Below are 26896 nucleotides of genomic sequence, written 5' to 3'. Positions count from 1 at the left end.
TAGATAAAGTGGACAAAAAATAAAAGAAAAAGTCTTCTGGCACTCCTTCTAAAATTAAAATTATTGATTAAACCTAATGAATATTAAAATTCAAGTTATAAGAGTTAACAAAATTAAGATAAAATTTGTAAAATTGGTATATTTAAATTGGCTTTATATAAACCTCTTTTGCTTAATTACATTGTGGGATAGATATGTTTCAATGGAAAAACGCTTCTCTTCTTGGTATTATAAGGCTTGGCACATATCTGTGCCTCAGAAAATATTAATTTAACAAACTAAAAGAAACCAATAGTTAACCTGAGCCATCCAATATAAAGTAAAACTAAAAACTGATATTCAGGGGATAATAAAAGTAAATAAATAAGTAAATAAATAAATAAACAAACAAATAAATAAGAGATTTACCCTGGGTTTAACTTATATCTGAAGGAAAAGAGATCTTACTAAATATGCCTTAGGCATTTGTTTTAACATGGAACACTTTGTTTGGAGGTCTTCTCACTGATGCAGAAAAGCAAATTAAGGAGAAACATACAACTGGACCCAGGTGACAGACCAGTTCTTTGGGGAACTGGAAGCAACTGTCTTTGTCTTGCAGATCAGAAATATAAATACAGCAGACAATGACCTGAGACTGAGCCTAATTAGCTCAATAAGGTAGAATTTATGGCGAAAGAAATTTTTGGCATTTTTGAACTCAGAACTCTGATGGGTCCTTCAGACTTTGTCAAAGACGAATAGGAATCTTAAAAGTCTTTTTCATAAATAGTAAGCTTTATTGATTTGAGCAAATTCAATTTATCCCAACTGTTATTTATAAGCAATAAATTTATAAATACCTAACTCATAACTAAGTTTTAAAGTGAAGCTATAAGATATCTAGATTTGTCTGTTCATAAGTCTGTGTACACATTATAGATATGAGATCTCTACTGCTAAAAAGTTTCCAAAATTAAATTTATAAAAGAGGTCTGTTTAATTCCAGCAGTGTAACCTAATGTGCTTACAAATTAAATGTTTCTAAAATAAAAACTGAACAAACTGACTTTCAGGTTTACATGAACTGGAAAATACTCAATATTAAGTTAAAACCTGGTATTAAGTTCAGTTTAAGTTTGTTTTATTTAGTATAGTTGTCTTTAGAGTCACCAATATTAAGTATAATACCTTTATTGTACCTAGGCTTAATGAAACTCAAATACGATCTTGCTGTATCTGTTGCACATTTGTCAAAAAAAAAAAAATAGAAATTTGGTGTGATAAAATTCCAAGTAAATTAAATGCAGATGAGATAAGCGCTTTCGGGTAAGTACTTTTAAATATATTTTTAGAAATGTATGCTTAAGATAATCTCTGTAAATATTTGCTATCTTAAAATTCTAGAGTTGTGCTAAATTAAGTTAAATAATGGGAGTTTATTAAATAGCTATGCCATTTTGAGGTAAAATAAGATTGAAATATTAATTACTTAACACTCACTTCCTCTTACAGAGAAACTAAAGGTGTTTAGATATATTAACAAATGGTTGGTGCAGAATTCTTTTGACCTCCAGCTAAATCTAGTATGCTACATAGGGCCCCAAAACATCCCAAAGAGAGATTTTCATAGTGACCTATAATTTCATCTGACCAAGTGTTTTGAAACTTAACAAGCTTCCCAAATATCAAATTTTAATCAGAATTCTTTTGACTTCCAACTAAATCTGGAATGCTTCAGAGGGCCCCTGAAACATCCCAAAGAGAGATTTTAAACTGGTAAGTTTCATATGGTATGTTAAATAACGTGGGAAATATTGCCCAATGAATAATAAACCTTCCTAGGTTATACTGTATGAGCAAATATGATTAATATAGATAGTCTAGAAATTATATGGAATCCCTAAAAATCTGGTATGCCTGAAATGTTACTAGTCATAATTCTGGTCATTGTGACCCGATCTCTTTATTGTCTGCAGAGTAACTAGGTGTTTAACCATGTCGTTTATACACAGTTATGGTTTTATTCTGATGCTTTTGCAAAATGCTTTCTCTTCAAGGAGATTTACTGGTTTCTAATAAATTTCAAACTATAGCACTGATCTAAACTGGATAAGAAATTTTAAAGATCTGATGAAAACTCTGATTTCATAAAAATGTTAATAAAAAATGATTAGTTACATGGGACTAAGTAAATTGATGAATATGGTTATAATTTTTGGTTTTGTCTGAAATATTACTGGCTTTTAATCTGTGTTCCCCAGATATAAACAAACTTTCTCCTTAAGCTAATTATGACTCAGCAATTTGGTAAATTATACCTATGTAAGCAGACTTGGAACAGTTATCTTTTCCCTCTATCTGATCCCTCCAGAGACTAGAAACTCTTAGATCCCCAGTGGCTCTATAAGATAAATCAAGAAAATCACCTCCTAACAGGTAAAGGAACCTCAAGGCATTTTGAGGACCTTAAAGAGAAGAGAATTCACTTAAATCTGTAAGGCAAAAATATATGACAAGCCCTTGATGTGGCTTTCCTGGCCTTAGAAAACCTTATTAAAATTCTAACCTGAAAGTCCTTATTAAAATTTCCAACACAGCCAATTTAAAAGAGCCTACATGATCAAATAATCAGACTTAACTTATAAACAAATTAATCTTGATTTGGCTATATTTTACAAAATGAGGGTAACTTTAGAGAGAAAAAGACTATATTTTAGTGAGTATTAAATTCTAGTTTTGTTGACTGAGCTCTATATTTTACTAAGGCTCACTTCCCAGATCATTCTTTGTTGTTATGTTACAATGCTGCAATGTTTAATTGAATTATTAAAAGGGCACTCTAGGTTTGTTTCTGAAGCTCAGTAATCTATCCTTCGCTGAATATCCGATGTCACATGACCTGCAACCAGGGGATTACACATACAGGAACAGACATAACTTATAGAACTGTCTCCAACCTGAATGGAAGGACACGTTATCAGGTACTCTTAACTAGACCATGCACAGTGGAAGCTAAAGGAAATTGACTTTTGGATAAATTTTCAATCAGAAATATCCCTTGCATTGGACTGGCCTATAGATTAGTGCTCACCTTAAATCAATGCTCAAATGGAAAAGAAGCTACCAGGCCAGGATGAGAAGAAGAGACATCTGAGGTAGACACCTGATCCGAGAACCTGGACCAGGCCTGTTTATCAATTACTTTGATAATTGCTCTTACCTTTGATTATGAACTAATCCAATTGTTAGGTTTATGGTCAATTAACTATATCTTGTACTTCTGTGTTATCTTGGTGGGTTTCCCTACTCCAAGGTTCTAACTAGATAGCCCTCAGAAGTTTATTTTAAAAGAGAAATTGTAATTCTATTTAGGCCACTATTGACATTACAATTTGGGAGACCTCACCTGGGCAAATAATAATACCTGCTCTGAGCCTGACCATAAATATGAAATTTCTTATAAGATCACTCAAGCTCAATCAAGACAACAAGCAAGATTTCCACCAAAGAATATAACCTTCTTCAATTATGAAAAGAACTTATATAGTTAACACCAGGATATGGACGTTTAAGTTTAAAGGCTCTCTTATGTTGGAAAAATTAAACTGTACTAAAGATAATCAACCTAATAACACTATGGAATTTGGCTGAGAGACTTATGAACACTGCCTGTATAACATCTTCCCTAAAGATAAGGATTGGCACAAAACAGACTAAGTCAGATGACCTGAGGATATACTGAGCTGCATCTAATGGAAGTTTTTCAATTAAATTCTTACTTATGACTTTAGTAACACTGCTAAATACATTATTTGTATTTTGTCTGTTTTACAAAATTGTTTCTGCATTACCAAATGTTAACTAGGCCTCCAACAAGACTGATGATGGCTAAACATCTTGAATAAATAGATAAAATTTATAACTTTGCTTAGAATAATTTTAATAGTGTAATTCTAGGTATGTTTATCAATTTCTTTGATAATTGCTCTTACAATGAGGGGTAACAATTTTCTGGACCATAATAGACTAGTAAGTCAGATGATACAGAGAATTTTTGAGTATAAACAGGGCCAGATCCAAAAATTAACACCTGAGTTACATGTCAACACTATCTTCCACATGACCTAGGAATAAGCCTTCCTAACACCATGGGACAAAATTGGTCATGAAATGTCTCCCAAAATATTGGTTGAATTTAGGACCCAGGTTGAGCACTGTGAATGAAAATACTGCAAACCATATCAGTAAACAAAGAATGCTGAAGCCAACAAGTCATCAGTGGCTGCCGCCACCCTCCACTGAAGAAAAGCCTGCAGCCCAGCCTCTGCAGCCACTCACAATGGGGTACTCTGAGGGGACTCAGAATAATAAAGGACAGGATACTGGCCCTACATAGCTAGATGCTTGTCAAAGGAATGAATTCAATGAACCCAAATATTTGCTTCCTCCCGTACATAGAAAAGCACTAAATTCTTTAACTTGAGATTCCTGATTCTCTTTAGATAAAAAGTAATCTTTTATTGTTCCAAATAACTGATCTTTGTTGTAAACCTCCTATGTATTCTAGCTCATCCCCTACCTCTTCAGAACAGCCCCTCAGAGTGAGAGGCTGTCATCTGGGCTCCAGTCCTCCCACCAAATAAAACGTAACTCAATGTTTAGGCTGCACATTTATTTCAGTCAGCATAGGAAAATTTAATTCCACGAGGAAGGGAAATGTATTCCCACAAATTCTCAATTGTGATCATAATGGATAAATGTATGTCTTGCTAAAGGCCTCAGGATTATACATGATTCCATCTGGAATCCAAATAGCACTAACTCAGAAAGTTATTCCAAGGATGATGCTGACAAAACTTCTTTAAGGTGACACAAGGCTGCCCTTTACTGGACACAAATTATAAATTCACAAAAACCCTTATTGACTGTTTCCATAAAAAAAAATTATTGCATGGCCTTGTAGACACAGGAGCAGATATTTCTGTAATAGCCCTACATCAGTGGCCTGAACAATGGGTACAAGTGACTAGTCATATGGCTGTGACAGGAGAAGGATGCACTCACACGCTGATGCAAAGTAAAAAAAACTCTAAAATGTATTGGCCCAGAAGGACAAGCTGGGCGTATTCAGCCATTTATTCTCCCTATTCCAGTCTCTCTGTGGGGCGGAGACCTGTTACAATAGTGGAAAGTCACAATTCAAACTTTTGGGACCAAGCCACTGTTAACATACCTCCCCGTCCATTAGTCTGGAAATCTTCCACTCCTTTTTGGGTCAAACAGTAGCCCTTTAAAGGGGGGAAACTTAATCAAGCTAAGCATTTAGTCCAGCAGGGGCTGGACACACTGAGCCACCTGCTCGTCCCTGGAACACTTCTATCTTTACTATCCCAAAAAGGCCAGGCAAGCGGGTTGCATGACCTCAGGGCTGTAAGTGCTATAATCCCACCCCTGGGAGCCCGGCAGCCAGGCCCCCCAGCCCTGCTATTACTCCTGCAGATTGGCCTGTCGTGGTTGTTGATCTTAAAGATTGCTCTTTCACTAGTAAGTTGGTAAAATCAGACCGAGAGCGTTTTGCTTTCTCTTTACCTTCACCTGACAATCAGGCCCCTTTGTCTCACTGTCAGTGGCGAGTTCTGCCTCAGGGAATGACTAACAGCCCCGCTACTTGCCAGCTCTGTGTTCACCAGGCCCTGCTGCCTGAGCGCTCTGCTTTTCCCTCCTGCCTGGTTTATCATTATGTGGATGATGTTTTACTTGCAGCCCCTACACAATCCCAGCTTCTAACTAACTATCGATTTATGATGGATCCCCTTTCCAAACACGCACTCCAAATAGCACATGAAAAACTTCAGCTTCAAAGACCTTGGGATTATCAAGGTTACATCTTTTTTAGATGAACTAATCCATCTCAATCAGGAATCTAGATACTACTCGCCTTCCTACTTTAAATGATTTTCAGAAATTTGGGGGAGATATAAATTATATTTGACCCATTTTAGGCATCACTGTGGGACAACTTTCTAGTTTATTCAACAACCTTAAGGGAGATTCACCCTTAGAGCCCCCCTGAAAATGAACTCCAGAAGCTAAAGAGGAAATAGCACTCATTAAAAGGGCATCCAAAACAGACAATTAGGTAGGAGACAATTGGACCACCCAATTGATTTGTTCTTATTCCCCACCTTTTGGAACCTTACAGGATTATTGAGACAGCTTATTAGCAAAATTCAATGTATAAAAGAGATACTACTTTCTCATTTCTTTAAAACAAACAAACAAAAAACTTCTCTCCTATGCACAACAGCTTATAAATTTGTTATATATGGGCCGATATCGCTGTCAGCAATTGACTGGCTATGATCCAGACATGATTTACCCAAAAATATCCTTAAGGTTTCCAACAATTAGTCTCTTGATTTCTAATCTGCCATAGCTGACTTTACGGGGCAATTTGTTTATTCTCTACCCTCTGAGAAGTTGTTACAACAGCTAGCCCTTATCAATGTCATTTTGCCTCACAAGATTGTGACCACTCCTATTCACAAAGCTGTCATTGTCTTTATTGATGGCTCTGGAAAAACAACTAAGTCTGCATTTCCTGGACAAGCAAGGGCATAGATTGTTTTCTGCAGGGCAACCTCAACACAAAGAGCAGAACTTAAAGCTGCCATTATGGCATTGCAACACCCTGTTAATTTGATGTTTCACAATACATGGTTTATTTATACAAAATATAAAACAGTCATCAATTAAGAAATTAACAGACTCCTCTCTCTTTTCGCTGTTTCTTACTTTGCAATCTCTAATAGATAAATGTAAACATCCCCTTTTTGACATACACGTAGGGTCCCATACCAATCTACCCTTGACAGCCAGCAATGCTATGGCAGATCACTTTGTTGGTTGCAGCTTGGCTTTCAAAACAGCACAACAATCGCATAAATTCTTTCATCAAAACTGTAAGTCTCTGGTTAAACAGTTTCACCCAACAAACCGTCAAGCAAAACATTATTTCAGCTTGTCCTGTTCGACAGTTATTGGCTGGAGGACAGAAATCTTGGGGTGCCAATCCTTGGGGCTTAGAGCCCAATCAAATATGGGAAACAGACATGACTCACTATCCTTCATTTGGTCCCTAAAAGTATGTCCACGTTTCCATCAATGCCTTTTCTAAATCTATCTCTGCTTCCACACACATTGGTGAAAAAACAAAACACGTTATTAGTCACCTTCTTCATGCCTTTGCACACCTGGGCAAGCCATAACAAATAAAAACTGGCAATGGACGCAGCTATACCTCTGCTAAATTTAAACTCTTGTCAAAACTGCGAATTACAACAAGTTACAGGAATTCCTCTTAATCCCTCTGGACAAGCCATTATAGAAGGTACACATTCCACATTAAACTCTATGATTTAAAAACAAAAAGGTGGGGGGAGGATACACGCAGTATGATCTTCACAGATAGGTTACACAGAGCTGTATAAACTAAATTTTTTAAACTGTGTTGCTCAAGGTCTCACAGCAGCAGCTCACCATTTTACTAAAACAGCTCTGTTAGAGCAGAAATTCTAGAAAAAATATTACACAGGAAAATGATTCATGGGAAGGGCCCTTTAAATTAGTCACCTGGGGGCGAGGATATGCTTGTGTTCTTTTACCCCCAGGACCAGTTTGTCTACCTCCCTCATGTCAAACTTCACCGCAGACTGGAAGAACATACCTTATGACCCCAACCTTCAGGAGGACAATCCTTTCCCTCAGATGGCCAGCCTCTCCCTATTAGACCCCCAACCAGAGACCTGCCCAAACATCCTTAAGGCACCAGGTGTGACCTTGGGACAATTTAAGAAACTCAGTCAACAGACCAATGAATTTATGCAATGTGTTGGAGTCCCTCCAATCCAGAAAACAGGTTTTTATCAAGACTGGTTGTTGTTTCTCAAAACTCAGCTAAGGTAATACCTCTCCTGCTTTTGCTTCTCTGCCTCTCTGTCACAGAAGCGCTCCTATACTGGGCTCATATTGTAGATCCCCCTCTTTTAGGACCTATCTCCTGGTTGGGTGCCAATCCTCCTCTCAGCAGTGGTGACACCCCGTGGACTGGAAGAACCTGGCTCCCAACTCAAGGACCTCTACTAGATCAATGAGACTGGCTCAACTTAAATGAATCCATCTCCTTTTTCTCCCCTTTCCACCATCCTGTTTTGCTAACATAACCACACCTGATTGTCTTATATCAAGCCTCATGCTTACTTACATTGCACTCCTAAAGACGGATTTCATAAGATGAATTTGACTTTCATATTTACTGCAACCATTGATGCTGGAAGTCTCCCTGATCAAAATTGCCCTCCACGGTTGGAATGCTGTCATATGACAGAAGCATGGACCCCAGAAAGTCAAAACTGTTTCTGGAACCCATGTCCCTCTCATTAAGCTACCATGAAAACTCTTTTTGCTAATTTCTCCCTTTTTGTTTGGGGCCACAAAGTTATTTATCATCTGAACATTTGTCCACTGTCTTTTAATGAAACCAGTAATTCTAGCATCTCCTGGAGTTATGAGGCTTTTCTGGCCCTATTCTAAGCATTCCCAGTGCTCACAGACACAGCCCCAGCACAGTAATCTACGCCATGTGGCTCTGCACTTTGTGCCTCATAACATATCTCATGGGAATTACACACTAAAAGATGGCCTATTTAAAGTTAACCTTACTTCTCATGTTTCTGATCACATTCTTTCTTGTACTCCACATCCTTGTATTTTTACTATGTCTTACCAAAAAATCAATATTACTCTTCAAAAGAGATTTTATTTACTTCAAGTTCATACGTCTGTCTGGTATACCTCCATATTAGCACAACGAATATTACATATTTAGGTCTCTCACATGTGATTGTCCTGAAGGGACAGCCATAGGTCTGTTTCCAGTCAGTCTCACACGTCCCTGGGAAGGGGCTAGCGGCTTTAATAAACTAGCACAAACTATCTCTAAATGGAGACCTAAATGCTTTATTGGATGGCCCATAACATTCATCATCTCTGCCGCCGTCACTACCGCTGCAGCTTCTGCAGCGACTGTAAGTTGCTATGGGGCCGCGCCGTCTGTTCCACCCAATAGCCCATTGGGCAAGGTTTTGAATGGATGGTCTAATTATAGTTAGCCACCTATGACTAAGAAAAAGATGGTATTTTACTGTAATACTGCTTGAGTAATGTATGTCTTAGGTTCTGGGGAACACTGGTCTGAAAATGGGTTATTAAATTACTATATCATTCTCCAGTTAGAACTGTTTTGCCAGAGAAAAGGTAAATGGGAAGAAGTACCATATATACAAGTCTTTATGAAAGTCTATAATGAGGAAGGAAGGAAGCCAGGTACTAGATTGCTGGTTCAAATACAAGCAGAGAAGGAATATAAAAATGAACAGAGAAAGGTTACCAGACAAGTGAGGGAAGAAAGAAAACAGCAAGAACAAGCACCTTCCAATGTCATGGTCGCCCAAGGTATCATAGACGAGGAAGTTAAGGACTGACGGGGCCCGGGGCTCTCAGCTATGTTAAAGGTCCCCTGTAACAATTGCCACCCAAGAGCCTTGGGTACAGCTGACAGTGGGGTCTCAACTAGCGGACTTTCTAGTGGATAATGGCAGAAACTTCTGTCCCAGTACCAATGACTCAACTGCTGTTACGACCTGTGGAATGCAAATTTTGAGAAAGGGAGCAAGTAATTTGGAAACAAAAAGAAATCTTAAATGTCTTCTATAGAAGTCAGTAAAAATGTTTAGCTATCTAGTCAGGCAGCTTTGATTTGTTCCACCTGCCAAAAATTCAATTTCTATCCAACCTCTTCTGAGTCTTACATCGTTGTACCTAATTTATGGCTAAAGATTTAAAATGGGAATTATGAGGTCTCTGTGTTTGTGATTGTACGTACCTATATGTGTGCTGTATATATGTGGCATGGCCAAAATTAATTCATTAAAGAGCTCTATCCAATTGGCTTAAAGGAAATTAAATGCTTATATAAATACTCAGGAATATAAAAGAAACTGGCCAGAATGAAAATTGGGTTTATGTGATCTAAAAAATATTCAGTACTGAATTAATACCTGGTCATTGAAGTTAGCTTAAGCAAATTGGTTTGATAAATATAGACATGTCTCGAGATTCATTAATGTTAAGAATAAAACTTCTACTGTACTTAGGTTTAATAGAAATACATAAGATCTTGTCATATTTGTTAAAATTTGTTAGCAAGAAAAACAACTCGGTATAATATTCTTGTAAGTAACTTAAATACAGATGAGAAAGAGCTTTTCGGTAAACTCTTTAGGAATGATTATTTCAGGAATATCTACTCAAATTGTTAGAGCAGGCAGATAGCTAGATATGAGCAGAGAAAGGGGGACACAGACCAAATGGCAGGAATTAGGCAGAAAAGAGGGGCACAGGACAAATGCAGGAAACCACACGTCATGTGAGCAGCAGGGATCCTTGGGCTGATAAGGGACCACAACTTTTGGCTTGGAGACCAACAAAGAAAGGTCAGAAAAGGCAGGAATTTCCAGTGCCCGAATGTAACCTTTTACTCATTATGCCCTCATTTCAATAAAATTAGCCTTGCAGATCAGAAGTACCCATCATGCACCGACGCCATGAGGCTTCCGATCCAGACTGAATAAGGACAAAAATCCCTCCTCCCTTTGGGAAGGTGGAGTTGGGATGATAATCAGGGAATACGACCCAAACCCTTCCCTCCCCAATGAATATTCCGCCCATTCATTTTTACACCCTATGTAACTAACTTGCCAAAGAAACTAAGGGCAGCTGCTCACCTGAGCCTGCCCGCTCTCCCCTGAGAGTGTACTATCCATCCTTTAATAAATCCTCACTTTAACTTTTTAACCTCTAAGTCTTGTCTGAATGTTTTCTGGGACGGGACAAGAATCTGGTACACCAGTTGCACCTATCGGCGACATGTTTGGCAAGCTGCAGCCAGGAGATTGCAGATCTGGTAAGCCAAGGCCTCTCGCCTCCCTTGCGCTTGAGAGACTCAATTACTCTCTTATCATCTGTCACTTCTAGGGCGCTCGCCACTAAAACCAGTGAGGGGATCATGGACTAAAGAGACGATAGTTCTGTTCTGATAGTTCAGTTCTTTGCCTACCGCAAAACAATTTTCTATGCTGCATTCTATAGGCACACAGTTAAGAGCTTAATACTACCCCCTCCCCGAGGCTATCCTTGTCTCCTCTCCCTGCCTCCACCTCGCTACTTTCTGGTCTTTCACTGCAAATGGGAGGGGGGAAGGAGGAATTTACCGAGCACTTCCCAAACCTTGCTGCCAGGTTTGTTTTCTATTTCTCATTGTTACATATGCACAGGGCTTGTTAGGGAAAGTTCCCAACAACTTTCACAGGAAGCTAAGGACCCAAACAACTTATAGGATATTTGCCCTCTGGGTTTCAAAAATAAATACAGCTTTAAATAAACTACAAGAGAGCATAGACAGCGGCTGAGGCTGCAGTCCCTATGGGAGCTCCCTCCAGCCACAGGTGCTTACTGGGGGACCATGTCCCTGATGATGGTGGGGGGACAATCCCTCACCGCGCGATAGGGTTCAGGCTATCATTTGCTTTCTACCACGGCACAAGGTCCTGGCGTCTAACAGACGCCCTCATGGTACACTATGTATACGGGGTCTACACCTACTCCAACCCCGCCTCTCTTAAGGTGGGACAGGATCTGGGCAATAGGGCCATGCTCTTGGCTGCGCCCCGCTGATACTGCACTTGGCATTTTCCACCCAGGCCCTCAGTTCCCCCTCAGTACAGGCATGATGCTTCCACCTCGCGTCACCATACACCTTTCCCCGTGCGCAGCCCGCTGGATGGAGTGCATGTGGGAGGGAGAAGGGGGATGGAATGCTAAGATCTGGGGCATCACCCACAAAAGAAAGAGGTTATCCCACTGGGCCTTCAGGAAGGTCGCCATCTCGGGTTCTGCAGACCCAGGATGGGACAAGGTGAGCTCCCAGGACACTGAGACCATCAAGGCAGTTTGCCATGTGGGGGGTCGCTACCCCTACATCGGCAAGGTTCGGCAGGACTAGGTGGACAGGGACGCCTGGAACCAGTCCTGTCTTACGAAGTCCCCAGGGAACCTCCTAACGTTAATGTTCCTTCTCTGTTACAGGAGCATTCTCTCCCTGAAGGATCCATGGGAAACACTTCCTCCATCCCCAAGGACTCACCTCTTGGGTGCGTTCTGAGTCACTGGAACCAATTTTCTCTAGATTCTTTAAAACAGAAAAAATTCATTTTCTTTTGTAACACAGCCTGACCCCAATATAAACTCAGGGACAATGAGGCCTGGCCAGAAAATGGAAGCCTCAACTATAATACTATCCTACAGTTAGACTTTTTTGTAAAAGACAGGGAAAATGGACAGAAGTTCCTTATGTTCAGGACTTTATGGCCTTAAGAGAAAACCCAGAGCTTTGCAAGTCCTATGTAAGGGAACCTTGTCGGCTGGGACCCATTCAAGCTACACAGAAGCCCCTATAATAGCAACTCTGGAGGAACACAAGCCCCAGACAGAAGACCCAAGCCCAGATGCTCTTTCACCATCTTCAACCCCTCCCCCACGCTATAAGCCTCTTTACCCTTCCGTATCGAAAGTGCAGCCAAACTTTCTTTGCCCCCTCCAGGAAGTAGCAGGTGGGCCTCAGGGAATTACCAGAGTCCACACTCCATTTTCTTTAACCTCAACCAGTGTCGCACACTGTTGGGCCGATTCTCAGAAGACCCCAGTCGGTTCACTGAAGATTCCAGACACTGACTCTCTGCTTTGATCTTACATGGAAAGACCTAAATATTGTCCTTTCCCACTGCTGCACCACTGAGGAAAAGACCCGTATCTGGGCATAGGCTCAAACATATGCTGATGGATTACACATTACCCAGCCTCAGCAATACCCTGTGGGCTTGACAGCAGTGCCTCTAATTGATCCCAATTGGGATTATCATCCAGGCCAGCCTGGCATCACTAGAAGGGACCGCATGTTCCTTTGCCATATTGAGGGAATGAAATGGTGCATAATTAAACCTGTTAACTATGATAAGGTTAAAGAGATCACCCAGGGCCGAGATGAAAATCCAGCCCTATTTCAGGCTCGGTTGGTAGATACCCTCAAAAAGTATACTAATGTAGACCCAAACACTTTTGAGGGACATACTGTATTTGCAACCCACTTTATTAGCCAATCAGCCCCTGATATACGTAGAAAGCTTCAAAAGCTTGCCATGGGGCCCCAAACCCCTCTTAACCATCTTATTGGCACGGCCTGCAGTGTCTTTAATTATAGAGACCTGGCTGAGGAGGAAAGTTAGGACCAGCGTGACGTAAGACGGGAGCGACGGCAAGCCAAGCTTCTGACAGCTGTCATGATAAAACCTAACCCACCTCCTGGCCACCCCAAAAGTACTCCCAGAAGACCCCCCACCAGAAAGAGGAGTCTGTTTTGGCTGTGGGAGCCCTGAACACTGGAGCAAGGAATGCCCAGGAAGCCGGTCTCAGACTCCACCCAAGATGCCATGCCCACTCTGTAAAAAGATGGGCCACTGGAAGAGGGAATGCCCTCAGCTCCGAAGGGAGGGAGGAAATTCCCCCACACCAGTCAAGGCAGTGGTTGATTGATGGGACCCGGGACCTCCCAATGCTCCTGAGAAGACAGTCATCATCACTCAAGAGGAACAACTGGTGACCATTGACGTGGCAGGTAAGCTTGTCCAATTTCTAGTGGAAACAGGAGCCACTAAATCTGTCCTGACTTCTCACGCTGGGCCACTTTCCCCTGAAACCTGCTCTATTGTTGGGGTAGAAGGAAGGGCAAAGCTAAAACATTTCACCACCCCTCTAACTTGCGCCTGGGGAAATACCCTTATAACTCATAAATTTCTTGTCATGCCTAAATGCCCCAGCCCATTATTCGGAAAAGATTTTTCTCTCGGCCTTGGAGGTAACTCTTATGCTCCCTGAAAACCAAAAACAGGGCTTATTTTTGTCTGGAATATATATTATAAAAGATACAAACAGTCCAGCCAAAAATATTCCCCCAGAAATAAAAAAAAAAAAACTTGTAGATCCACAGGTCTGGGATCAGAGAATCCCAGGAAAGGCAAAGTTTGTCACTCCTGTAAAAATAACTTCAAAGGAAACTAGTAACTTCACTTCCAGTGCCAATATCATATAAAACCAGAGCCTCGACGAGGCCTCCAACCCCTAATCCCAAAATTCATTAAATATGGGCTTTTGGTGGCATGCCAATCCCCTGTAATACTCCAATCCTACCTGTCCTCAAACCAAATGGGGAATACAGAATGGTCCAAGAACTTCGAATCATAAATGAAGCTGTAATTCCTCTCCATCCTATTGTTCCCTACCCATACACAATCCTCACTCAGATCCCTGAGGACACCGCCTGGTTTACAGTCCTAGATCTTAAAGATGCCTTCTTTTGCATACCCATTCACCCTGATTCCCAATACCTTTTTGCTTTTGAGTGGACTGATCCAAACACTAATGAAACGCTACAATATACCTGGACTGTCCTTCCTCAGGGATTCCAGGATAGCCCACACCTGTTTGGCAATGCCTTAGCAAAGGAACTAAGGGAACTCAAATTAGAGACAGGGCATTATTACAATACATAGATGACCTCCTTATCTGCAGCCCCTCAAAGGAAGCTTCAGACCAAAACACTATACAGGTCCTTCTCAGCACTCCTACTGCAGTAAAGTTACAGGGGACCACTAATTCGGTACATCTTTCTAGAATTAAACCTACCCCTCCCCCTGAGTCTTCACAGGACACAGATTCCAGGCTAAGTACCATTATCTCCCCTTGTGCCTGCTGTTACCCTCATCCGCCCACACTGACAAATATGCTTTGGTGGATTTGCATACTTATTGTCCTCTTTCTCCTGCTAGCTCTCACAATCTTATGAGTGCCGCTTTAACACCACACCCACACTTGAAAAAAAATGCTCTGTCAGTACTGGGTTTAGTAAAACCCGCTCCAATTCTAAAAGACACCCCACAGTTTCTTTTTTTCTCTGCCTTTTTTTCTTTTTCTCTTCCCCCCTCACCCCCCAAGTGCTAGGAACCCTAACTCTACCCTTACTTGTTCTTGTCTCATTTATCCAATCTCTTTGGTCTCAAGAGTTAACATGGAAAGATAACACAATAGTCAATAACTCTCGGATTATCGCTAAGGGAGAAAATCTCTCTCTGCTGGATTTGCCATACACAACCCATCACCCCAGGAGACATAAGCACTATTCTCAAGGACTACCCAGTCAACAACCACACTGTATTCTCTGCTTTTAATCAGTCTACTTTTGATTACTCTAGACAAGATTTCTCTTTAATCGTTACATGGGAGAGGCCCCCTCCTCTGTGTTACCACATCACACCTCCCTACTCAAAGGCTATAAATATCACCAAAACCTCCCTTATCTGTAATCAAGTTCTAGGATGTACCCCTTGTTACAATGATACTCACAGAGGAAACATAGACCCCTTTTCAGCCCGTGAGGCTCTCTCTAACAAAACATAAGCCTACCCCTAAATATCTTTAAGCCTATAAATTGGAGTGATATAGTGGGCCAGCCTCTTTACACATCATCCTGCACTCCTAACCACACACATTTATGCTATTACAATTCACAAACTAATGCCAACAAAATTTCTTGCTCTAGTTATATCAGCTATCCCCTTACTATGAGACTCCCTGTCTATGAACCCCCTCCTGGATACTCCAAACCAAAAACAAAATTCAAAATACAGATGGACCCCTCCATAACTGTCTCCCACCTCCCGAAACTTTTCTCCAGCTATATAACCAAACCAATCTCACAGTTTGACCAGCACCACCTGGATTATTATGGCTATGTGGAACCTCAGATAACTACCTCACAGTGACCAAAGCCATTGCTCTCTCACATCTAGACAATACACTTCACTATGGGGACTGCAGCTTGGGAACCCTGGCTCCAGCCCAAATAACTGTCCTCAATGTGACCCATGTGAGACAAAAAAGGGCCTTTGGTCTGGTACTAGCGGAAATTATAGGGACGGTAGGTGATGCTGCCCCTTGGGGAGGATTTGCCTACCATGAAACAACCTTGAGGGACCTAACCTCCTTCCTGGATAATGCACTAAAGAAAACCGGAGACACTCTAACACTCTTACAAAAGTCCCTTGATTCTCTGGCAGGGGTAGTCTTTGACAATCGCTGAGCCCTAGACTATCTCTTAGCAAGCAAAGGAGGGGTTTCTGCAGTCATAAATAAAACATGCTGCACATACATTAATGTCTCAGGGGAAGTAGAAGTAAATGTTAAAGAAATTTATGAACAGGCTTCCTGGCTCCACAGGTACAACCAAGGAAAACAGGAATGGACTGAGACACTTAAGGGATCGTTTCCAGGGTATACCTGGCTTCTTCAATTTCTAGGCCCCACAGCCACCATATTTCTCATCTTTCTCTTTGGTCCTTGTATTTTTAACCACCAAGTAAAATTTCTATCCTCTAGAATACAACAACTTCATCTTCAAATGATGATGCAACAAGGATTCCAACCCATTCCACCTGAAGATAAAGACCATCAACATCCACTGGACAAGGCCTCTGCCTCCTTCTACTCCCCACTCTCCATCCCTGCCACTACTAACAATCACGAAACCCATATCTCTGACAGATAGCAAGGAGATCTGGGCCCACAGGTAGGGATTACGTCCATATTCAGCTTGAAGCAGTTACAGAAGACTGACCATCAGCCCTTTTCCCCTTAAAAGATTTTAAGGGTCCAGACTCCTTGAGGGGAAAATGTTAGAGCAGGCAGATAGCTAGATATGAGCAGAGAAAGGGGGACACAGACCAAATGGCAGGAATTAGGCAGAAAGGAGGGGCACAGGACAAATGCCAGAAACCACATGTCATGTGAGCAGCAGGGATCCTTGGGCAGAGAAAGAAAAGCTGGAATCTTTGGGTTGATAAGGGACCACAACTTTTGGCTTGGAGGCCAACAAAGAAAGGTCAGAAAAGGCAGGAATTTCTAGTGCCCGAATGTAACCTTTTACTCATTATGCCCTCATTTCAATAAAATTAGCCTTGCAGATCAGAAGTACCCATCATGCACCGACGCCATGAGGCTTCCCATCCAGACTGAATAAGGACAAAAATCCCTCCTCCCTTTGGGAAGGTGGAGTTGGGATGATAATCAGGAAATACGACACCCTATGTAACTAACTTGCCAAAGAAATTCAGGGCAGCTGCTCACCTGAGCCTGCCCGCTCTCCCCTGAGAGTGTACTATCCATCCTTTAATAAATCCTCATTTTACCTTTTTAACCTCTAAGTCTTGTCTCTGAATTTTTTCTGGGACGGGACAAGAACCTGGATCACCAGTTGCGCCTATTGGCGACAAAATGATCTCCCCAGATATTTGGTAACTTGAAATTTTATAGTGGTGCTAAGTTAAGTTAAATGATGGAAGTTTATTAAATAGCCAGTTCATTTTCAGATAAAATAAGACATTGAAACATTTATTGCTGAATATTGACTTCCTCTTGCAAAGAAACAATAGATATTTAGAAATAAATATTAATAAATATGTGGTGCCACCCTGAAAAATTCTCTACTACTAAGGGAAATATCTCAGTATTCTAGGAAAGTAAGATGAATGCTTTCATTAAAAGAAGATATAAGAAATGGAATTATGTTTTGTTAATAAAAAAAAAAGTGACATTGTCCTAAAGCTAGTTGCTTCTGAATGGAAAAGAAAATATGGAACAAAATAATATGGATAGGGAAATTTGTGGAAGGCTTGCAAAAGAGGAACCCTGAGGAAAAGGTTTTACACATGGTCTGGATTGGCTAAGTTTAAAATGAATTTAGTCCAGAAAATTAATCCTTAAAGTAAGATGGTACAAGGCTAGATTTAGTTCGCTTTCTCTCTGTTGAGAGAACAAAGTTATCTTAAAATGTTAATCTGCTTTTAGTAACAGATTTTAAAGTTTCTTTTAACCCTTAAGTGATCTGTTCTGTATTTATCTTTGAAATATTTTGTTAATGAATAAGTAATGTTTCAAAGTGAACAATATGTTTATCTGACCAAGTGTTTCAAAACTTTATAAAAAGCTTCCCAAATATCAAATTTTAATCAGAGTTCTTTTGACCTCCAGCTAAATCTGGGATGCTTCAGAGGGCCCTTGAAGCATCCCAAAGAGAGATTTTAAACTAGTAAGTTTCATGTGGTATGTTAAATAACATGGAAAGTATTGACCAATGAATAATAAATCTTCCTAGTTTATATTGTATGAGAAAATATTAATATAGATATTCTAAAAATTATATGGAATCCCTAAAAATATGGTATGTCTGAAATGTTACTAATCATAATTCTGGTTATTGTGACCAGGTCTATTTATCAATTACAGTGTAAATAGGTGTTTAACCATGCTATTAAGTCTTCTGTCATTTATAGACAGTTATGGTATTATTCTGATGCTTTTGCAAAATTGCTTTCTCTTCAAGGAGATTTACTGGTTTCTAATAAATTTCAAACTATAATAGTGAACTAAACTGGGTAAGAAATTTTAAAATTCTGATGGAAACTCTGATTTCATAAAGCTGTTAACAACATCAAAAAGATTAGTTACATGGGGCTGAGTAAACTGATGAATATGGTTATAATTTTTGGTTTTGCCTAAAATATTACTGGCTTTTTAATCTGTGTTTTCCAGATATAAATAAGCTCTTCTCCTTAATTAATTATGACACAGCAATTTGATAAATTGTACCTATGTAAGCAGACTTGGAACAGTTATCTTTTTCCTCTATCTGATCACTCCAGAGACTTGAAACTTTTAAATTCCCAGTGGCTCTATCAGATAAATTAGGAAGATTACCTCCTAACAGGTATAGGAATCTCAAGGCATTTTGAGGACCTTAAAGAGAAAATACTTCACTTAAATCTATAAGGCAAAATCTGTGACAAGCCCTTGACATGACCTTCCTGGCCGTAGGAGACCTTATTAAAATTCCAGCCAGAGAATCCTTATTAAAAGTTCTGGCACAGCCAATTTAAAAGAGCCTATATGATTAAATAATCAGAATTAATTTGTGGAAAAACTTTTCTTGATTTGGCTATATATGATAAAATTGAGGGTAACTTTAGAGAGAAAACGATTAGGTTTTATTGAATATTAAATTCTAGTTTTGTTAATTGAGGTCTATATTTACTAATACTCACTTCCCAGATCATTCCTTGCTGTTATGTTACATTGCTGCAAAGTTTAATTGAATTATTAAAAGAACACTCTAGGTTTGTTTCTGAGGGTCAGTAATTTATCCTTGGATGAAGATCCGATGTCTCATGACCTGCAAACAGGAGATTATACACACTGGAACAGACATGATTTAAAGAACTATCTTCAGCCTGAATGGAAGGACCCTTTATCAGGTACTCTTAACTAACACAGTAAAAGCTAAAGGAAATTGACTTTTGGATTAATTTCCAGTCCAAAAGAGCCCTTGCACTGGAATGGCCTATAGAGTAGTGCTAACCTTAAATCAATGCTCAAATGGAGAAGCTAGCAGACCAGAAAGAGAAGATGACATCTGAGGTAGACAGCTGACCCAAGACACCGGACCAGGCCTATATACCAATTATTTTGATAATTGCTCTTACCTTTGATTATGAACTAATCCAATTGCTAGGTCTATGGTCAATTACCTCTATCTAGTGCTTCTGTGTTATCTTGGTGGGTTTCCCTACTCCAAGGCTCTAACTAGATAGTCCTTAGAAAATTTAATCTAGGAAAAATAAAAGAAGAAATTATAGTTCTATGTAGGCCACTATTGACATTACAAAGTGGGAGCCCTCTCCTGGCTACTTAATAATACCTGATCTGAGCCTGGCCATACATATGAATTGTCTTATAATATCACTCAAGCTCAATCAAGGCAACAAACAAAATTTCAGTCAAAGAATATAACTTCCCTCAATTATGGAAAAGACTTGTATAGTTAATATCAGGGTATGGACATGTAAGCTTAAAGGTTCTCTTATGTTTGGAAAAAATTTTAAAAATTGAACTATACTATGGATAAGCAACCTAATAACACTAGGAAATTTGTCTAGGAGTCTTATGAACAATGCCTGTATAACATCTTTCCTAAAGATATGTATTGGTACAGAACAGACTAAGTCAGTTGACCTGGAGATACACTGAGCTGCACCTAATGAAAGTTCTTGTTTTAAATTCTTACTTATGGCCTTACTAATGTTGCTAACTATATTATTTGCATTTTGCCTGTTTTACAAAATTGTTGTTTCTTGCATTACCAAATGTGTCAAAAGTGTGACTGAGCCTCTGATAAAATGATAAAGTAGCTTGGAACAGTAGAACAGATATATGCTTCTGCATGAGACCTATGATTGTAATGGTGCAACTCTAGATATGGGAAAAAACAACAAGAGAGAATATTCTCCTGGACCATAACAGACTAGTAAGACAGGTGGTCCGGATAATTTTTGCTACTGTTAATAAGGCCTAGTCCTGTAATAGCACATTGAGTGGCCTATCAATATAATTCTTGCATGGCATAGGAATAAGCAGTCCAAGCTCCGTGGATGAAATTGTTGTGCCAAGCCATGGTCAAATGTATGATCATGCAGGCACTCGCCATCAGCCTCTACAAGGATTGGGTCACGTTGGCACTTGCCTTCGTACTCTGCTTGGATTAAATCATGAGCCACTGCAGCTGCTGACCTCCAACACACCCTGAAAGGTGTTCGGGGTGGAGGTCAGGAATGGGGCGCTCTGTGCTCTGGGAAAGCTGGCTGAACAGACCTTCAAATAGCTAGATTTTTTTCAGGAAAAGATCTTATGAGCCCAAATTCCTGCATCTCCTCATATCCAGAAAAGCACTAAAACCATTAATGGTGACATCTGCTTTGTCCACTAAGAAGAGAAATGCATTTGAAAATCAAAATGAAATAACTATAGTTCAGACATTCAATGTAAAACTAGGTAAACATTGTAGATGTGATTTCAGACAAATTTCTGTATTGCTGAGAACCTGAGTTTTCTGAGCAATGTCAAAATTGGGATGCCACCGCCATTCTCAAAGCAGTGTCTGCTGGCAACTTGTAGCTACAACCTAATGGGCTTAACTTCTCCTCTTGTAATTATTGAGTTCCTAGATCCATACTGCCTGTCATGCTTTCACACCAGATGAGTCCAGGAGCATCACAACTGCCCTAGAGGACATGAAACAACAAATACATAATGTAGGGGATTCAGATGCATATGTGGGAGAAATTACATCTCAAGTTAACACCTGATTTTCTGGCATCTTTCCATGGACCTCAAGGTCTCAAATGCATTCTTTTGGGAATTTTACAGTTTCTGTTTTCACTTCTGTTAACAAAAAGTGTATATATATATATATATATATATATATATTTAGACTAACAGTTTTCTGATGTCTAATGTGCAGGAAACAAAGAGCTAAGGCTCTTTCTGAACCCCCAGCCATATGGCAAGATCAGGCTGGCTTGTTCCATTTCAAGAACCCCCCAAAAACACCCACATTCAACAGGAAGCAGGCAGATGAACACGACGCCCATCTCCCTATTTCCATAGAAATTGAATGAGAAACTGACAGTGGGGATTTTGAAGTAGAATTAATAAAATGGCCACACTTAGGCTAACAGATTTCTTCTTCTCATACACAACCTTAAAACGGTCAACTGATCTGATTAACTGGTTGCTACTCTTGGTTCCAGGCCTATTGTTAAAACTGTAGCTATAGATTTTACACTTTCTACTTTATTCCGGTAATCAAAAGCTATAATCTCACAGAGAAAAAAATGTGACAATGAGTGTGTATATGTCCATGAATGACTGAAAAATTGTGCTCAACACTGGAATTTGACACAACATTGTAAAATGATTATAAATCAATAAAAAATGTTAAAAAAATAAATAAAAGGAGATTCTAAATACTAAAAAAAAAAAAACCCTATAATCACGCTTGGTCTCCAGGGAGAAGGTCACAGGACTTAAACTTATAAAATAGCCTGAGTTACCAAAAAGACCACAACTTGGGTGCTTCTAATGAAGAGATGGAAAGAGTGACAAACACTGGCGGAAAATGACATTTTGTATATTTGCCATCATTATGTTTACATTTTGATATAGTCACTGAGGTCATTGTAGTGTTTTAACCTGAAAAATGAGGTAAATAAATTAGAAGAAATCAATCATTTAATTTAAATGTAAATTAAATCACATTGTGAAATTGTTGCAAATTCCTTCTCTGTTGCAATGTGTAAATTGTTTAAATTTTATAGAGTAGCAAATTTCTTAAAATTTCAAAACAACAAATACTTTTTGAACACCTACATACACACTAGATATAAGATATGTATGACTTATGCATAATATGACATCTATGTGTGTCAACATTCATATATATAACTGCATAAAACAAAGTGGAGTTTTCTCACCCTATTCCTCAGGCTTATACCTTGCAGGTAACCAGAATTAATGTATGGTGCAAATCCTTTTGGGTTTGTTTTATTTTAAACAGAACTAAAGTTGTAATCCAGGTCAATGTGCTCCAAATTCTGTTATATCAGGTTATAAAGCAGATTTTCAAGGCCACATTGATCTTAAAGTTTACAGATTGCCTCTGTTCTCCACATGTTACTAAAGTACTTCCTTCGATTTCAATAAAGACAGGTTGCAGGAATGCGGCAGTTCTGTGTGAGTGTTTGCTGTAGCGGGTGTAACCAGCAGCACACAGACACTCCTGGTGTCATGGCCCACGTCTCCATAATAACATCATATCAAGCCAAGATGCCCTCCCTGTTCAGATCAGCCCCTGTGCCAGTCCCCCATGATGAGGAACTGCCTCCTGAGGCAGCTCAGACAGCTCTGATTGCTAGAAAGTTCCATGTGGTGTCCTTTAAATTTAACTTGTCCAGAGTAAAACTCACTAATTTGAGCTTTCAGAAAGGGACAGCTCTCTTGATCTTTGTTAACAAAGAACTTACACCAGCAAATTGTCAGGACCCTCGGCCAATAAAGGCTTTCAGGCTAATGTTACTAGCTTCCTCCAAAGAGTGCTCAGTACACGGAACTTTCTTTAACCATGTGCTTCTAGATGCAGAGATGGGCTCTAAGGTGTAAGGGTTGTAATTCTGTGACATTGTGTTGTGAAAGGTGCACCTCTTATGGACTTTGACAACAACATGTGTTAATTTTATAAAACTCATATATGAGTGAATGACTAAGGTCACATCCCTAGAACTCCTGAAAACTGCTTGGAAGTCCAGAATGCCTGAAGCTCTGGGACAGTCACCTGCCCCCACCCATTGCCTCTGGCACTGTGCTTTACGTTGTTGGCCTTCTCTGCTGTATTCTAGAAATAATGCAAAATGTTGTTTAAATATTCTGGAATTTAGCTTTTATCCAGATAAGATGGCCTGGATATGCAAGGGGTTACAGTTTAAATTATAGGAGATGTTCAAAGCACAGGATTGTGGATATGCAAACCTAAAGGAAGCCAGTGATCTGGGCACAGGCCCCCTGTGCCGTGTTTGGGAGAATCAAGGGATCCACATTATTTGTTGAAGTGTTCTGAGTTGGTTTCCCTCGTTTTGTTTGTAGTGATATTGAGGAGGCTGTGTTTGGATCCTGGCTTTGTTTTGTAACCTCAACTTTATGGTTTTTGACTCATCAATGTTTGTACTTGCAGTGGGTTTATTTTGACAGTACCTCTGGTCCCTGGGGTACAGGCTCATCCTGTGTTGGCAGTACCTGCTCCAGCCATTGCCATGTGGACACTCAGGATTTCCATTCCTGAAGCCTCCCCAGCCCAGAAGTCTGAGCTTATTTGACCTGCTTTGAAAAGGTATGCATATATACATTTTTAACATTCTTCAGTATCCCCATGAAGAAGGAGGACTTTAATATCTACTGGGTAGTGTTTTTGTTTTCTTTTTAATATTTTTTCTTTCATGGTGGACCTGTGCGCCTGTGAAACGTGCACTGTTTCATGCCACGCCCCTTCATGCAACCCCCACACCCCACCATACCACTGGTTGTGTTCTTTAGTAGACGTTCTGTGGTTTTACATCAGTTTTTAATATTGGTGCCAGGTGGTTCCAAAGGTCCTGGTGATTGTCTGTATGTTCATCTCATGATCCTCAGTGTTGCTGAAAGATCAGCTCCCGTCCCTAATGAGCCAAATAACACAGAGACCGGGTCTTGGAGCTTACAAGAAAGGAGGCAGCTTTATTACTCATCCAGGCAAAGGAAACTCACAGCAGGCTAATCCCTTCAAAACTGTGCACCCACCTTTGCAATGGGGCAGGATAATTATATAGCCATAGCTTAAACAACGAAGCGTTCATAACAACTAACAGAATCATGTTCTCATCAGAAGACTCAGAATGGCGTCATGATGCCTCCAGGGGACCAATTCTATAGAGGATAGTGGTTAGATCACTTTATCTCATTAGCACTCAAGGTGTGGCCTTCTTTGTAAGGTTACAGTCCTTTGACTTTCTCCCTGGAGAAGGACACAGAGACCAAGCATGTTTATGACTTTCGATTACTGGAATAAAATAGAAACAGTAAGATCAATGGCTGTAGTTTTAACACTGGGCCTGGAGTTGTGGGTAGCAACTGGTCGGTCAGGTTCATTAAGCATTCTAAGGGCAACCATCAGAATAAGAAGTCTGTTAACCTAAGTGCGACCATTTTATTATTCCCCCTTCATCGTGATTCATTGAGAATGGAAGGTAGGGACTTCTGGGCTTCTTGACACAGTCTTGTTTTCAAGGTGACATTTAAAATTAGGCTTATCCCACCCATCTCCTTGGCCCCTCCCAGGCCCTAACCCTAACCCTGTAACCAGAGTCTGTCCTTGGGGCTCTTGCAGGCCTCTCCAAAAGACAAACTCAGAGTCTCTACATTTTCAAGTTTTGCTGATAATTACTTCTGGAAAAAAACAGAAAGTACATTTGATTTTTGTTGTTGTTGTTGTTTTCCAGAATAGTAAATTTACAAAGCATAAGAAACTGTTTACAGAATCCTAAAGTTAAGGATTCTTTTTATAAAATGTATTTTAAAATTCCTTAGGTAATATATATTTTGTGTGAAAACATAAGCAATACTGAAATATATGGAATAAAAAGTTTCTCTGTAGACCTTAATTTGCTGGCTGGAGTGTTTGCACATTGAATTTTGATAGATACTAACAATGGATGCTTTCCAAGGTGTACCACCACCACCACTGGCAGACTTCGAAGGCTTCCCAGCAGGGTTCCCAACACTGGGAACATCTTTGCAAATGTTTACCAGTTTGATAGGTGCGAAAATAACATTTCACGTTCATTTGCATTTCTCTGAGTACAGTAGAGTTGAGTATCTTACTGTTCTTTTGTTTGGCTCTTTTCTGAGACAGGACACAAAAGTCATCTTGTACTGGGAAGGTGTGAGGTGCTGTTACAGAATCCAACCTCATTCTGCTCACCACACGACAAATCAATAAATCAGTAGATGAGGTGTTGGAGCAAGGAATAGCGACTTTATTTGGAAAACTGGCAGACTAAGAAGATGACAGACTAATGTCCTGGAGAACCTTCTTCCCCAACCAGAATTCAGGCACCTTTTATACTTGAAAGGGGTAGGGGTGTGATTGGTTGTTGCAAACTTCTTGGTGTAGGAATTATTTGTTCTTGTAATCCTTTGTTCTTGCAGCTCTCCACATGATTCATGTCATTGTGCCCCTGTAAATCCTCCAAAAAAAAACCCATTATTTTCTATTCTGCAACTTGTCATCTTTATATGAGTGCAAAAGTGTGAATATCCTTAAAGGTCAGAGTCTTGGGAATAGGCTGCCTTGTATATTTCAGGCTAAAGGCAACATTCTTTTACAAAAGGTGCCGAGCTAGCAAGGCTAAGCCTAGAAAACAGGGCACAGGGTTAAAGCCAAAGGAACAGATCTAGCATAGAGTCAGATTTCTTCTTTTCTATTACAGTGCCTTTGCTGAGAGATAAGAGGATGTTTCTGGGCGGGTCCTCCTCTGCCCCTGGCAGGGATTCGGCAAGAACCCTGCCAGACTCACCATGACTGTGGATGGAACTGCTCTCCAGCAGAGAAAATAACAATTATTGGTGATTAAAATTACTTGTCAAAGTATCTTCAATTGCCTGTAAACTATACCATGTAGGGTGCGGGGAACTTCTCACTTGCCCATCAATAATCAGGCTCCCCAGATACAAGCGACCAGCATTGCACCGGGTTCCAAGATGGCCTAGCCAAAACAGCTTCACACTTTTCTCTTGAACCTTTGTCTCCTAACAAGTACACTTTCAAAGCTCTGGTTCCTCTTCCCTTTTCTGCCGCATGAATGAACACATCTCTGAACCCACCTGGGCTGAGCCCAGATCATGCAGACAACCACATGCTGTCCATTGCCAGGCTTGGCTGCATCCTCCCTCTAGCATGTTCATGTGCCCAGCACCTCTGCCATAGGGGTCTGGATCACCATCTGTGCCATCACCCAACCAAGGACTACTGGTGGGTGGTGAACAGCCCAGGACCACCCTGGCATGCAGCCTAGGATCTCCCTGAGCCTCTGGCTTAGAGAAAGCACAGGGCATGGGGGGCAGGGTTCCTGGGTGGGAATTGGAACCACCTCCATTCTCACCCACCAAACCCCAAAGCCTCAGATACAGGGCTGTTTGCCCACACACTACGCCAGAGCTCTGACTGGTGTCTGTCGCCATGATGATTGGAGCCTGTAATGCCCCACCCCAT

General features: G+C 40.2%; 2 long non-coding RNA genes across 2 annotated transcripts; both read left to right on the top strand.

Moving 5' to 3' along the window:
- Positions 1-10775: 10775 nt before the first annotated feature.
- Positions 10776-13473, top strand: LOC116280279 (uncharacterized). Its single transcript, XR_012069577.1, has 3 exons — positions 10776-11005; positions 12187-12251; positions 13343-13473. It is a non-coding gene; the product is annotated as an uncharacterized lncRNA (long non-coding RNA).
- A 10284-nt stretch (positions 13474-23757) lies between these two features.
- On the top strand, positions 23758-26275 carry LOC140694236 (uncharacterized). The gene is made up of 2 exons (XR_012069983.1): positions 23758-23980; positions 26115-26275. It is a non-coding gene; the product is annotated as an uncharacterized lncRNA (long non-coding RNA).
- The last annotated feature ends 621 nt before the right edge of the window (positions 26276-26896 follow it).

The sequence above is a fragment of the Vicugna pacos genome, unplaced genomic scaffold (assembly GCF_048564905.1).
Source record: "Vicugna pacos unplaced genomic scaffold, VicPac4 scaffold_20, whole genome shotgun sequence".
Taxonomy (NCBI): domain Eukaryota; kingdom Metazoa; phylum Chordata; class Mammalia; order Artiodactyla; family Camelidae; genus Vicugna; species Vicugna pacos.
The sequence above is the reverse complement of the archived record's forward strand: the minus strand, read 5'-3'. Positions and strand labels throughout refer to the sequence as shown.